The 14,700-nt window shown below is 40.8% G+C and overlaps 1 protein-coding gene across 4 annotated transcripts in view; it reads right to left on the bottom strand.

The window, feature by feature from the left end:
* ADD3 (adducin 3) overlaps window positions 1-14,700 on the bottom strand; it is a 103,960-nt gene that overhangs the window by 63,252 nt on the left and 26,008 nt on the right. For 3 of the 4 annotated variants that reach the window (XM_065672209.1, XM_065672212.1, XM_065672210.1), the window contains exon 2: window positions 5,656-5,700. The gene's annotated coding sequence lies outside the window, so the exon portion shown is untranslated. Of the gene's footprint in view, window positions 1-4,060; window positions 4,219-5,655; window positions 5,701-14,700 lie in introns of all 4 variants that reach the window. The other variant, XM_065672211.1, reaches the window with a different exon arrangement.

The raw sequence follows: 14,700 nt of genomic DNA, 5'->3' as shown, positions 1-14,700 counted from the left end.
AAGCTATGTCTGTTCTCTTGTATTATAAGCTTACTGGTTTAAAATATGTCAGTCTGCAATTCTGAATCAGCGTTTTAATTCCAGCATCACATTGAAAGAGCTGCAAATCTGATCACCATGTCACAAGCTTGCAAATAATTCTATCAACTCTTTTTTGCAGAGCTGCTCTTCATTAATTCACAATTAACAGGATTTGATAACACAAGCTGTACTACTAACTTTTAGCAGCCTACTTGTGTCAACTGGAAAAGGACAAGGGTTTTATTTGGTGAGCTTCAGCACTTCTGTGCTTGGCAGCACCCACCCCCTGCAATTCCCTCTGGAGATACCCACCAAGCTCTTCCAACCCTGCTACAATGAGAGACTTTACATGAATGCTGTCCTCTTCCTCCTTCTGTCTTGCATGAAACTGCTTTATCACAGGGACTGAGGAATTTGACAGGCAATGAGATACAGAAACTTATCTGCTGCCAGCAAACTGTTTCCATGATAGGGGCATCGGAAAGGGAAAACTGTGAAGAGCAATCCAACACTCTTCAACACGTTCCAGGCCCTCATGGGAAAACAGAAAGAAAAGGACACCAATAACTCAGGATTTTACCATAATTAAACTAATGCCTTCAAAAGATATGCTGGCTGGGAAACCCTGAATGTCTCTCTCCTAACAGAAGTAGTATCTACAAAAGTCCTGCTCAAACCCAGGGATTAGCAGCATGCCTGTGGAAGCAGTCTTTGCTTCAAGTGCTCTATTCCCATTTTAAAAGGCTGAGTGATTTTGGATAAGCCTGCCTTACTACTGTAGATCACAGAAGTAGCAGCAATTCTGCAAGTATCCTAGTATGATGATTTCCTGTTTTACTTTAAAAGCTTCCTCATTCTCAACCACTGGGTTCTCCTCCTCCAGCTTTCCATCACACAGAGAAGTGGTGCAAGTGCTCAAGCTTATTCTGAGCATGCCAGAGAAACTTCGGGTTTGGCTCTTGTGAGACAAGCGATAACCAGCTTGGTGCTGAGGGTACAGATAACCAGGTTCTATTTTATAATAGCAATCTATATTGAAAATTATTGTGATTTTTAAATAATAATTAAAAACACAATCAACAACCACAAAACCCTTTCACATATGTAACGAAGCAGCAAGAGCTGCACAAAAAGCAAGTGTTTTTTGGGAGAAAGGCAACAACTGTAAAAATGTTGAACAGGATCTCCTTTTATCTCTTTTTTAATATTCTTTTTGATTACTTTAGCTTGCACAATATACATCCCACATTATAGTTCATTTGTTTATGAGCATCTGGGCAGAGTTCCAGTGCTTTGATGCAAGTGGTCACAGTGCAGCACAAGCACTACCACCAGCAGGGAAAGCTGAATAGGTGGAGGGGGTACAGCACAACCGTCACGTCCAGTACAGGACAAGGTTGAGACCAGCTATGCAAAGAGGAACTGAGCTCCAGAAAGTCTCTTTACCTCAACAGGAGAGAAAAAGTCCCACAAATGAAAGCCTCCAGAAAAATGCTGAATGATGAATGTAGTGATCTTTTTCCAATGAGAAAATGCAGAATGCAGATACTGCACGAACAAATCTTACTGTCTGCAACTATAAATATTTAGTGAGAAGATTAAGTCAAAGACAGACTTTTTTGCATTGAAACTTCCCATGCTAGGAGCAAAAAAAGCTTCAAAATGATACACTGTGGAGAGCCAAGTATATCAGGTTACATGATTCTATGAAATGTGCATGAGCCCAACTGTGTGCTTAACTTTGTTTTTGCTATCAGACTGCTAGACCAACTTCTTTTTATGAATATTTACTGGGAATAGGCATTTAAGGCAGAAATACACTTGTATCCCATGTTCTGCTTCATCATTCATGCAGACAGGATTATGTAGAGTCGCTGATGTTTGAAGAGTCCCACCTGGGTGACTTAAATAGCCCCAATTAAAAACCTGACCAAAATAAGAAACTTCACCCTGACCATGAGGATCAGAGGGGACAATAAAGACCCCAGTAAAGGATCCCAGGCCTCTAGAATGTTAAAGTGTGGTTGTGTCAGGGCTGGTAACTGACAGAAGACGGGGAATACAATCTTCTCCTTATTTGCATGAAAAGCAATATACTCAGAAGTAAAGACCTATTGAACAGCTTTACTTGCATAGTCCTAGGAAGAGGTGCACTCTCAAAATGGATTTTGAGCCAGCGTTCATCCCAATTCTTCTTTGCTGGACTTACAGGGTGAGGGCTGGCAGGAAAATGGAGACAAATGTGTTGAAAGATGCATTGAAAGATGAGATGAGATGAGGGGTGGGGGAGGAAGCTTTTAAGAGCATACTTAAAACAGTCCCACAGACATCTAGCTTCCCCCTCTAGGCTTAGAAAGCCCAGGGTCTCAAAAGCACCAAAACTGCAGCAGCCTGGCTAGAAACACAACCCTTACCAGCGCTGCAAAACAGATATGCCGCAGTACCACGTGTGTGTGCGCACGCTGGGGAATGGGACAGTAAGGACTGACACTTTAAGTAGGATAGGGACAAAAATTTTTGGCAACTCTGCTTTGGTAATATGCAAAACTACTTTGGTAACTGTCTTACTCTGCCCTACCTTCACCTCTTCCACAATACAGTGTGTAAGGGGATTTTAAAAGCCTAATTTCTAGCCAAATAAGGAATGTTAAATGGGGTGTAGAACTGCATTTCATATCAGAGAAAGGCACTGGAGAAAAAAATAACCAAAAATCAACTTTATAAACTTGCTGAATCTACTTAAGAGTTAAGTGAGATGGTTTTAGAAAATGGCCCCAACAGGTCCCTTGAATATTCAGGGTCTGAGCTCTCCTCACACATGGGACAACAGAAGCCAACACTGAATTTGACTTAACCGGGCTAAATAGTTGGGGGATAATGCAGCCAGTCTCTGTGTTTCAGGGAGAGCTTGGGGGCTTTATTAGTATTTTAAAAGAAAAATCAATTCAGGTGGTATATTTGAACACAGATTTAGATTAATCTTCCATCTTCCTGTATTTTTATACCATTTGCTTTTAAACTGTTCCTTAGGCAGAGCAGGAAATAAAAAGGCAGTTGTTTTATTGTGTTCTCCCAGCAATAATGTGATGCACCAGATTGGAGTTTACTGAATAAGCTCATAAACCCCCAGGTTACATTCTTCCTCATCTGCAGCCTTGCCTTTCAAGTGAGCTCTATGCGTATTAAAAGGACCAGAGGCTGTCCTTAGGCATACCCTGTCTTTGAAGATGAAGTCCCAGTTCCATTTTATGACAGAGGCCTCTCAGTTCATACCTTTGCACAACTGTGTAGCAGGTTTAAACAATTATGCAGGACAGTGGATTTCCATTCCAGGCTCCTCTTACTCAGTCTCAAGTTTTAAAAATAATGTTTTTCTTTCTGCTAGGGCACTCCTGCAATAAGTGTTCCGCACAGTGACGATCCAAAGGCATTAAAGAAAGTTACAGCTTAAACAGCGTGACATAGATTATGAATAAAGAAACCTTTCCCATATGGAAAAGTTTTTAGAATTGACATTTCTTTTCAATATGTGTTAATCAGAAAGACAGTAGTGAATTCTGACTGCTTCAGACAGGAGAGAATCAAAACTCTTGGGATATATTACATAAAAGAGCAATTGCAAAGAGGGGAGAACAATCCTATAGTTTCGTTTAAAACTTAACTATTAACAGGGTTTTCTTAAATGGCTGGGAAAGTCTCCAGTTTGGAGCCAGCCACATGTTACTTATCAATGCTTCAAATGCAGGGTGAATGAGAAAGACCGTGTCTGGTTCCTTTTGCAATAGGGAAAAAATCTCTTTTGAAGTCTTTCTGGGGGACTGATGGGGGAGAAAGTGTCAGGAAAAGGATCTGACAGGTTTTGCACAGTGAGGGGCAAAAAAAATGTCTGGAGCAAAATCTCTGTCTAAATTGAGCAAAGAGATAGAAACCTCTCCTTCAGCACTGGAGACGCCAGATAAAGAGTCTGAGACTCACTTATATCTTTTTTCCAGCCACACATGAATTCCATTTTATGCTTTTTGCCAGCTTCTCATCTTACCAGGAGCTTGCAGGAGAGGCCAATTCAACACCAAAGGGAATGCAGACACGCTGCGGCTCAGTGTACAGCTGTCAGTCACCCAGTATCCCAGGAAAACAACTTGTATTTTAAACAGCCCACGCATCAGATTTAAAGGTGGAAGTGATCACCTGAATGATCTTAAAAGTAAAAATCAAAGAACCAAGAAATTAATCTGCTTCTTGAAATGAAAGGCATTATCAATGAACATGTCATAGAATCACAGAATGGTTTGGGTTAGAAGGGACCTTAGAGATCATTCAGTTCCAATCCCCTGCCAGGGCAGGGACACCTTCCACTAGAGCAGGTTGCTCCAAGCCCCATCCAACCTGGCCTTGAACACTGCCAGGGATGGGACAGCCACAGCTCCTCTGGGCAACAAGTAATAAATTCATGCACTCTTACTAGAAGAAGGCAGCTCAGCACTATTCAACTTGAAGTGCACAAAAGCATGCCATAAGCTCTTATTAATAAAAGCCATTGTCTTTATATTCTGATGAAGTGATAATATGCCTTGACTCCTTCCTTGTTTCTTCCCTATAGCACTGCATTTGTAAGGCATGTGTAGCATTTCCCAGGTAATATTTCACAGCAAATAAGGGAATAATAACTTTTCTAACTCCAAAAGCCCCCCAGAACTAAACCCAAAAGAATCACAGCCAGGTGTTAGCAACAGGATCATTTTAATATAGGTGGGTTTAGTTACATAACAGGCATGAAAACATAAGTTATACCACTCTGTATTACTTTAATCAAGGACTGGGGAGCTGTAGAAAACACTGGTAAAAACCATACTTCAGATAAGAGATTAGGTACTAAAATCCTTAAGAAACTGCACTGCAGGAATGCTTGCTGCCTCTTATAAAAATGAAGACCTCAACACAAGATATGCTAGCAATACCATAGTAACACTTATAGGACGTAATAGAATTGTCTGGAAAAGGTATCAAACCCCCTTAGTTCCTCGGTTGTAAAAAACAGGCTACTACTGAGGTTTGGCTGTCTTTGTCCTCCTCCTTCTGCATCTTTAGGAACTGTACACATCATAGTTTAATAAAGTGAAATCTGCTGATGACTGTGATGAATGTCAAAGCTGCAAGCACCACATTAACTCATCTTCGATGATATCTATCAGCTGGTCAGTGTACCCAGTAGCATAAATAGGTGAATTCACCTCACTGTGGCTGGAACTTGCAGGACATCTCAGTATCTTTACACCTAAGAAGCTCCATCACATATCTGGAGCAAATACCTGGTGTCCCTGCCCATGACAGGGGGGTTGGAACTAGATGATCTTAAGGTCCCTTTCAACCCTGACTATTCTATGATCCTAGGATTCTAAATATTACGGATTGTTGTTCAGACTCTTGTATACACACCAAAGCTAAAGCACAATTTCATCTCACAACAGTATTGTGCATAACACTGAGACTAAAGTTATTGTGAATTTTTTTGGTCTCTGCTTTTTAATGTGTCAGTTTGCTGATCCAGTTCCCCTCCTCCCTCTTAAAATCCTTACACTAAACAAGGAGCAACCACACAGCCAAGATTCAGACAGTAAAATGTTTTTTAGTTACCTTGATTTTTTCCACAGCTCTCCTTGCTCTAGTAATGTACTTGACCTGTAAAACAGAAGAAGGAGATTACTGACTCCTGGTAGACTTTTCAGTATTACTGGAATATACTGTACACTTAAAACTTAAGAACACATTAACACAACATTTATTTTCATGAACGCTTTTCCAGAGTAATTTATTGAATTACATTTTACTGTGTTATCATAGAAGGCATTTTTCACATACAAAAGATTCTTTTGTAGGGTTGTCTCATTTAAGAGCAGCTAGTTGGGAATCTCACCATTTTGCCTCAGGCACCCTGGGTTACAAATCAAAGTAGAACCCAGTCTACCTGCTGCATTGTTAAAATACAGCCTCACAGCCCCAGTCCACAACTCCTGCTGTTGCCTAGCAGAAGCTGAACTCTGGAGCTGCCACAGGCAGGCTTGGGCTGGGTGGGGAGCCAGTGAAAGGAACACAATACGTCTCTTTGAAGGTTGACAACTACTGGTGTGCAAAGTTCGTAAGGAAACAACCACCTTGCTCTGACCCTTTCCCACCACTGAGTAGCTATGGGTTTTCCTCTTGCCTTCATCTTTGACATGAAAGTAGAATGAGTAAATCAGATAGCAACTGCTTAATTCTATCACCTTTTGTCTTTTAAGTCTTTGAGCACAAGTTCAATCAAACCTGACAAATGTATTTCCATTGTCTTCCCTTTTCCCTTGACCACTCCTCCAAAGAAAAGCAGTTATTTCCTGGAGAACAGGGGCCAGACTCCTTGATTTTATACATGCATACAAAACATATGCTACATTTTCTTTTTTAAGATCTATACAGTGCAAATGAGACATTTTATGCATTATGAAAACCCCCACCATCAGGCACAAGGCGGCACTTCTCACCAACCTGCAAACCTGTTGCTATTCATGAGGTTGTAACAGCCTCTTTCAACCATCACGAGCTTTTCCTTTCCAGTCTCTCATGATGTTAATACAGCAACTTCAAACATTGCTGCTTAGGTCTTCTCAGTATATTGTACTACAAATACTTGACCAGTTTCAATACTTCAGCAGGCTGGCTATCCCATTCCCCATCAGCGTTAAAGGCTGGGTTACTCAGTGTTCTCCATGAACTTCAGCAGTAAAGACCTGACTTCGAAAGAAAACAGCCTTCACCAAAAGAAGGCAAGTAGAATTATACAAAATTACTGTGAGATATTACAGTCACAAGATACTCTGAAGCAAAAAGTGTCTAAGAGAAACATGGTTAAAATGTTATTGCATGTGTGCTCAAATTGTCTCTTTTCCCTGAATTACTTTGTCACAGAAAGTCAGTTCCTTGTGCCCTTGAAAAATAAATGTTGCCGTAAATATGGCAGGGTTTTCAGCGAGTTCTTATTTAGGAATGAACAATGTACTCGTACTCAGTATTAATACAGGTAAACAACCACAAAACTATTTCATCTACCTTTAGACCTGACAGGAACACAAATCTAGGGGACAGGTTTGGCTCTAGCCAGGTGCTCTGCGTGGGGCTCGGCTGTATTTGCTCATTTTGCTGTGCTGCCAAGCGCTCCCTAGCAGAGCACACCAAGCGATGGCAGCAATCGGGGAAAGAGGAGGAAACATATTGGCATCACAACGTCGTGTTAGAGCAGGAGCCCTCCACAGCATCAGGAATTTAAACACTTTAATATGAGTGCTTATTCTCAGCATGAGTAGGGGTTATTTTTCGTCTACTTCACACTGCTAGAGATAAGGGAATGCTATTTCTATGCAAGTTCCCGATATGTTATTTTAAGTGTAGCTGTCACACATGAGCAGAGAGCCTGTCTTGCAGCCTAACAGCTACTCTTTCTAGAGGGCATTGCCAGACCACCCTCAGACATGAAAATGTAATATTCCCTCCTGGTCCAATAGCACCAGTTGGCATAATGTAGAGATGCCCATTTATGATGGTGTTTAACACTACATTAGCTCTCTGGGAGCTGCAAAGGACTGCTCACTCCCATGAAGGCCAGTGCACCCCTGCAAAAGTGATGACCAGCTTGCTCTCCTCTGCCACTGGAGAAGCTGGATACCCTATAGCTCTCAGCATTAGAAGGCAGTAGGAAAACAGCTGAAGCAAGGAACCATGACACTCCGAACATCATATCCTTTTGAGCAGATATTTTTTCTGCCCTTTTTCACAAACTCTTTGATACAATCCCTTTCTTCACATCCTTTTTCCCTAGCATCACTCAATACACTTTCACAAGTTCTTCCTCTCTTCCCAATTCAAAATTCACATTATTAAAACAAACAGAAGCCAAAAATAACCCCTTGCCATTTGGTACCATGACCGAATTCACTCTGCTTAATCCACTGAGGTCTTTTTATCCCACTCTACCCAGCCCTTGAGTACGGGTAAGAAACTCTGACATAAGTACTGGCCAGCAGTTGTCTTCACTATGCTGAGCCTTGTTTAGGCCATATTCTCAGCTCTTAGTCATTAATTAAACGCCTGTATGGCCAAAAGGAATATTATACATTCAGTAACAAAGGATAAGGATTGCATAAAGAATAGGAAAAAGAAAATCTGAAGAGGAATAATAGTCACACAGTAAAGAACCAACTCAAAGCCAGCTCCCAGATCAGGGAAAGTAACAACTGAAAGACATTGTTGGATGAATAAATTAGGAAGAGAGATGGTCTTAACTCAAGACACGACAGCAGTAAATACTGAATGTGAGCAGCCTCAACAAATTTGAAATACACCTGAATAAATGTACATGTCAGAAATCAGACATATTAACACAAATCTGAACAGGATACAGAAAAAAGCAAAGACAAATTAAATGTTAAATGAGGGCTTCAGTCTGTAGGACAACAGGATTTTGTATGTGTGGCAGAGATACCATTTATCTTAGAACTAAAATGTAAAAGCCGCTTGGTTATTTGAGAGCTCTCTCCCACTCTGAGAAGCAACATTTTAGGACTGCTTCTATCATCATAGAGAGACTATGAGTAATCACAATGACAAAGAGTCAGGGGATGGGATATCCCAAAGAAACACGCCCTGGAATGAAAATACAATTTTCTTCAACTACTCGTATTAGAATGGCCTATCAGTGTGTAGTAAGAAAATACATTCCTCGTTCGGATCCAAATCTTGAGTATAAAAAACAGCCCTAGTAAATAATTAAGAGAATTGAGTTCCAAACTGAAAAAGGTTTGCTGGTTTTGGTTTGTTTTTTTTAACAAACAAAATCATCAAAAGATTGTGCAACTCCAAGAGCCCTTAAGGAAACAATTGGGAATTTTTCATAACATGGTATTTCCTTATACCACTGACCACAGGAATGCAAACAGTTCCACCAAACAGAAATTTCTTCATTGGAAACAACTGACAATCTACCCGTGTTTCCATCTTTTCCACTCTCAGCACTCAGCATACAAAATAGATGATATAATTTGATACAGAAGTGTCATACCAGGGCCACAAGGTATCTCGACTAAAACTCAGCACCTGAGAGGCTTTACTAGAATATAGCTCCTGAGGGTTAGAGAAAAGAGAGAAGGAACACTTCTATTTCATTATTAAGCATCTCTGTCTAATCAAAATCTACATTTCTATTGCAATTTCTACATATTTGTTGATTTCCCTAAAATAAGGTTAGCATCTCTATCAACACACCAGCAGCCCAAGCTATAACTCAGTGTATCAGTAACGAGTCAGTCCTGCATCATTCCCTGACAATAAGGCAAGCGATGCTAGAGAGGACTGGCAAGGAAACATGGGTTGTTACTCAACTTGCATGTGGAAGAATAAGCAGTACTACTGGTAATACACTGCCTGTGCCTTATACAATATCTCCCATGTTAGTCTAGTGAGCTAAGCAGGTAACCAGCAGGTTGAGTGAGGCGATTCTCCCCCTCTACTCTGTTCTCATGAGACCCCACCTGCAATCCTGAATCCAGCTCTGGGGTGTCCAACATGGAGCTACTGGAGCAAATCCAGATGAAACTGTAGATGCTCCAAGGGCTGGAGTACCTCTCCTAGGAAGACAAGCTGAGAGAGCTGGGTTTGTTCAGCCTGGAAAAGAGAAGGCTCCAGGGAGCTGCCTTTCAATATCTACAAGATATTGAATATCTACAAGGGGCCTACAAGAAAGCTGGAGAAAGGCTTTTTATGAGGGCATGTAGTGACAGGACAAGGGGGAATGGTCTTAAACTGAGAGATGGTAGACTCAGATAAGATATTAGGAATAAATTACTGTGAGGGTGTTGAAACAGTGGAGCAGGTTGCTCGGAAGAGCTGTGGCAGCCCCATCCCTGGCAGTGTTCAAAGGCCAGGATGGACAGAGCTTGGAGCAACCTGGTTTAGTGGAAGGTGCCCTGCCTGTGGCAGGGGGTTGGAACCGAATGAGATTTAAGGTCCCTTCCAACCCAAACCATTCTGTGATTCCTTGATAGATTTCCTTGTCAACTTCTCCATTTAGGATTATTATTTCAGCAATGCCAGATGACACTATGAATCCCTTTAAAGGTAGTTGAAAATGCTGCCATTTCAGTATGGGCGATGTCAGTCTTAGTACTCTACCAGCATTCAGACCCTGCATTAGGAGACCAAGTATCAGAGGTACCCCAGGGAAAAGCAAGACAGGCCTTACAAAGACACTTAATTTTCTTGACAGCTAATTAACAAGTCACTATCATGGAGAAAGTAATTTACACCCTGTGCAGAGCTTCATGCTGCAGAGAAAAAAAAGAAGCAGAGGAAATGAACATAAGCAATAGTAAAACGAGAGAGAATCGTGAAGATTCAGGAAGGCAAAGGAATGCTAAAAGGTGCTAATCATCAGCCCCCTGACAAGTGTCTGTCATTGGCAATTTGCAACTCAATTAAGCCAAGATTTTAATCAGGGCTACAACTGTACTTAATTCTCTTCATTGCAGCTGAAGGAAAACACAGGGAACAAGTCATGAAAACAACAAAACTGAAATGTGCTACACGAGACCAAATTGTTTTCAGAAGGAAAACCCAAAACAATCAAATGCCTTAAAACACAAAGCTTTATGGAGTTAATGTGCCAAATGAGTAAAGAATTTTGGATAGTAGAAAAGGCGGAGAAATGCCTTAACTTCAGATAGAGACACAAGAAGACTTTGCTTATCTGGAAGTGTTTGCAATCTTATAAGATTTCAACTTTTGGAATGCCTCTTTTAGGGGGAAACATGGAAATATCCTCCATGCTTTTTGAAAAGCAGAATGGGATGGGACTCTGGTGCCCCATGTGCAGACAAACAGGGCTACAAGGCTTTGACAACAAACTCATCCCTATGGTGCTGTGGATGAAGAGGTCATCCTCATACATGAAACATTCCTACACTCTACTTTAATATTCCAGGATGATAAATGCTAAGATACCAATTGCAAGTCTCCATAATATTTTCACATACAAAACCATTTACCAGGAGTTACTGAACAGGAAGCTAAAGTTTCCAAGACCTTTATTTGAACCATTCCATCTCTTGATCTTTTCTCTCAGGGAGATGGACACTGAGCTCTCAAAGTACTGACCTTTCATCACAGCACACTCTCGGTCGGAGAATTCAGGTTTTCTAAAGTTACAAACATATGAACCCATCCCTCCTTTTTAGATGACGCTGAAGATCTAAACATAAATTACACAAAGCAGCAGCTTGGTTTAATTACAAACAGTGCAGCAAAAACTGGTTGGTTTTTTTCAGTTAACTAAATAACCAAAACCCCACATAGGCTGATATGCCAAAGTCAGTGCTGAGATTTAGAAGGCTACTCAACACCTATTTTTTTATTCTTATAACAGTCAGCATCCTAGAGAAAAACATGCACCAAAAAGCTTTTCAATTTCATCTTACCGGAGCTACCCAAACTCTGCAGGCTGTAAGGCAAGGCAAGTAGCTAGAGCACACCACATTTTTCCACAATTAGAACATAGCAATATCAAGCCACGCAAGAAAGGATTTGCTGGTTTTCATTAAAATGCACAGTTCATATTTATTTTTGCCTACAGTCACTGCACCAAGATGCATGATCAGAATAGCAAGAAACTAGTGCACAGAGTCTACATAGCATTCGTACCTGAGTCAACTGCACTACAATCAGTGGAAGTTCGGTGTTCGTAAGAAAGCAGAAATTTTGGGGAAATGTTACAAATCAAAGCTGTTGAAGAATATCCGAAAAGCTTTAATTATGACTTCTGGCTGAAATACATACATATGAATATGAAGATGCTAATACACATTTACTTTACAGTTTGTAGTAATACTTGCTATTCCATTTTACCTTTGTCATTTGATAAATCCCACTATTACAGGCTCAATGCTCAATAATTCAGTGATGTAAAGACTAGAGCTGCCATCTGGTATCTACCCGGTTTCTCAGCAAGACTGTAAATACAGTTTCAGGTGGGGTATTTTAAGTACTGCATTATTAAATTTTCACATAGTTATAGTCCAAGCAGTGGGAAATGGTAGTTTCCGACATCAGCTGAATGGCCTTAAGGATCTGGATGCTTGGTACAGTTCTGCAACAGGCATCCTAGCTGGCCTCAAGAAAGTAACTTCAGCATTACATACTCCCCTCACCCCCTTAAAATGAAGTCCCTACTGAGATGGGCATTAGCCAAGCTGTATTCATGGAATGGTTGGGTTGGAAAAGCCCTTAAGATCATCTAGTTCCAAACCCCTGCAGGGACACCTCACACATACTCCATGTGTCTCAGTCACAGGTACTTTAAGCCAGACAAAATACAAGTGCTAATGGTGGCTTCAAAAAGCCTGCCAAGGGGAAATGGACAGTGTTTCTTTAGCCTTCATTGTGGAAAATGACAAGGCATATATTAAAAGTACACACAAGACATTTAAGCAAAATAATTTTCAACCTATGTCCTAGGTTTGGATAATTATGAAGGACATAAAACCCACCTAGCATTTTCCAGCTGCTATTTAATGCCCTTGAACTTACAGTACCATAGAATTGTTTAGATTGGAAGCGACCTTAGAGATCACCTAGTTTCAACTTGCATCCTAAGCTTTTGTCCCCTTTACTTCTTTTTTGCCAAGCTCCACATATATTCTGGTATTCACTCTTCAGATTTTCAGTCTCTACTGGAAGAAAACAAAATCTCTTATATTCCTTTTTAAAAAGAAAAGGAAATATGAAAGCACAGCATGAGTCCTTTCTCACCTTTTGTTGCCACAGGTTTCCTGCTTGCTTTCTTCTTGTCCCCAAGACAAGATCTCTCTCATTTTCTACCAGTCTTTCAATGTGGACTCCAACTCCTTAGCTTTTGCTACAATCACATTACTGCCCTCGGATTTCACCTGCTAACATGTCATACCCCATGTTTTAAGAGTAGCTCTCAGCTTCTCACCAGAAACCATCCTCTCCAACCACTCACATCTAGTGGTTTGCAGGATCCCACCCTCAGCAATACATAGTTGTTCAAAAATGCCAGGACTGTTAAAGGTTGTAAGTGATCCCACCCTCCCCCTGTTGCAGCTCCCTCCTTTCATGCTTCAATCCTACTTCTGCATTCAGTTTTCAGCACCATCCCCTGCACTTACAGCACTTCATCTCTGGCCTGCTCCTCCTCTTCCATTGCCATGTGTGCACTGGGTATGAGAGCTGCCCATAAGCACGGCTTTGGGTAACCTCCTATAAATCACAGACACATTATTTTACCACTGGGAAAGGACCCTGCACCTGAAACCCATGAAAAAAACATTTTTTACTCATTTAAGGTGATTTTTAATCACCTCAAATGTGTAATTGGAAGCAACTTCTTGGTGCTGCATGCAAACCACCTACCTCCTCCTCTGCCCAACACATCCTCTGCAGCATCAAAGCTTCAAAAAAAGGAGTAGATACTTTAGGGAGCAAGACCTCTGCTCCCTTGTGTTCCATCTCTCACACAAGGAAACAAGACCAGCTTCCCAAGTCACTCAGGTATGTGCCTTTGATACACCATTCTCGTGTAAATAAACACAAGTTTGCATGCAAAAAATAAACACTTGCAGTTATAGCACTGGCATTGTGCTAGTGGTCTGCCTAAGGGTAAAAAAAAAGGCAAGTTTCATAGAGAATCTTTCCACACTTTTTCCTATAAAGTAACAATAAGATCTAGGGCATTCTCACACTACACTTCATCTCACAGCATGGTCTGGGGTTTTTTGCAAACTGTCTTTGCCACTTCATTTGTAAAGAATGTCCAATCAGGATGCTTCGACCACCCAAGCAGCCATTGATTCCTTCCTAATCTCATATTTTCCTTTAATATTAAGTTGGTTTTGTTTCTAATCCATCAAGTCTACAGCACCCCTACACCTGCACTAGCACACAGTTCTCTCTTAGCTAGGAAGCTCGAGCATTCCTCCCATTCTACTTCAGCAACATGGCTTGCGAGCATTTCCAGCAAGGTCACCAGCATACAGCATCTTTCTCACAGTCCAAACTTGACTCATACCATGGCTGAAAACAGGAATAGAAATAAAAATGAAGCCCTGCAGTTGATGTTTTGAGGGATGGAAGAGGGTTTTCCCCACACTCCCAGCAGTGATCGAGGCAATCAACAGAGTTGCACCAAGGCACGGCACAACCTCCCATGAGGAATCTCAGTGCCTGACAACAGATGATCAGTAGACATTTTACAACATAAACTTCAGATATATGGTATTATTTTCTTCCAGCATTAATTTATGGATAAAGCCTTAGGCAGACTCATAACATCACTATTGCTGCAAAACTAATAATGTTCAGTGCACATACAGATCTTTTAAGTGTACAAATCTTTTAAGTGTTTTTTTTTTTTTTTCCTCAGCTACAAAGTACCCGAACTCTTGTTTATTGAAACAAGCTGTATTTGGAAGTGAAGATTACGAGTTATTTACAAACTGAAACAAAACAAGATTTTTATCATTCCTCTTCCTGCTTCATTCTGATATTCTAAACAGAAACATTGCCTCTTTATATTCTTTAATTGAATCCCTCTCCTGAAACACTCAATCCAGCCCTAAGAAAGAATAGAAACCAACTCCA

The sequence above is a fragment of the Lathamus discolor genome, chromosome 3 (genome assembly GCF_037157495.1).
Source record: "Lathamus discolor isolate bLatDis1 chromosome 3, bLatDis1.hap1, whole genome shotgun sequence".
Lineage (NCBI taxonomy): Eukaryota > Metazoa > Chordata > Aves > Psittaciformes > Psittacidae > Lathamus > Lathamus discolor.
This window is presented reverse-complemented; position numbering and strand designations above follow the sequence as displayed.